This window comes from Limulus polyphemus, unplaced genomic scaffold (assembly GCF_000517525.1).
Source record: "Limulus polyphemus unplaced genomic scaffold, Limulus_polyphemus-2.1.2 Scaffold54, whole genome shotgun sequence".
In the NCBI taxonomy this organism is placed as follows: Eukaryota; Metazoa; Arthropoda; class Merostomata; order Xiphosura; family Limulidae; genus Limulus; species Limulus polyphemus.
The window spans coordinates 1,252,628-1,254,170 of NW_013665664.1; positions in this window are offsets into that span (position 1 = coordinate 1,252,628).

Consider the following 1,543-nt stretch of genomic DNA (forward strand, 5'->3'; position numbering starts at 1 on the left):
GGTTACTCTTTTACCAATGAATAGTGGGATTGACTGAGTTTCCCTGATGCTTTTGAATTCTGTGGTATATCAAAATAGATTTACAAAGATATACATAAACAAAATGTATTCCATTGTGTATATGTGAAATTAAATGAATGCGGAGAATTACTGAGTGTTTGTTTATTCACGAAGAAGATATATTAACATATCAAACAGAATCGAGAACGTGGTAACATGGTGGCCCAGCTGTAAGCTTGATGGCTTAAAACACTACAAGTCAGGGTTTAATACCCCAATGCACAGAACAAGTATCCCAAGAAGAAAAAAAAGTGACACCACTTTAGAAAGAGATTGAATAGGAGACTTTTTAATGCAAGAAAAAACCTCTGATTAAATAAATAGATATATTTTTCCTTTGTCATATTTAAACACAGAACATAAATCTGTTTATTACATAGTTTATAGTTATAATTCATGACAAAGATGTTAAAGTTAAATTGATAAAAGAGCAGCATACTAAACATTTAAAACCTCCTGTTAGCCTTGAGGTCATAAAAAAACTAGCATGAGTCAATATAATTTAAGATTGTTTATTGTTTGTTTGGAATTAAGCACAAAGCTACACAATGGGCTATCTGTGCTCTGCCCACCACGGGTATCGAAACCCGGATTCTAGCGTTGTAAGTTCGCGAACATACCGCTGTGCCACTGGGAGGCAATAATCTAAAAAAACAAGCTTTTATTTATTAGTTCTTTGTATAAAATTGAATAAATTTAACCTAATTAATTGATCTATAATCTGATATCCTATGTTTAACATCAAAAATGATTCATAAATTTGGTCCCAAAATCGTGTATAATGTAATTAAATCGTAAAAATAATGTAATAAAATTATATGACGAGTGAGTAGTATATTATATAATAACAAGCCTACAATCTGTGAAAAAATCAAGCAAAATGCAGATAAATTTTCCGACATTCCTCTTAATGTCTTCACTCCGTATTCAAAATCAGAGGTTTGTAAATCTTATAATCAATAATCTATGTCACATGTTCGTACTGTCTAATGGCAATTTCTAGAGAAATTTTGACATTAGTAGATTACCTGGTGTTAATGTTTGTTAAACCTTTATCAGCCAATCAGCGCTTAAAGCTGAATGAGTTTCAGAAAACTTAAAAGAAACAAAAAGCGTGCCAAGTCTAAAGAAAAGTTACAGATCGTAATTAGTAAGAAAAATGTCATATTAAGAAACAAACAGTTACAGTGGATAAGATAGATAAAGCAGCTTCAACAATGATAATAAAACTTATATACTGCCACTAATAATGCTGAATTTATTTAAAGAGGTTTCGTGTTATCAACACCTCTTCACAAAACAGTGTTGAAATTTTCAACACATTCAGATATATTATTTGTAAGTTTTATTCCCAAAAGTTTGTTTGTTTGTTTTGAATTTCGCGCAAAGCTACACGCTAACCGTCCCTAATGCGGAAGGCAGCTAGTCATCACCACCCACCGCCAACTCTTGGGCTACTCTTTTACCAACGAATAGTGGGATT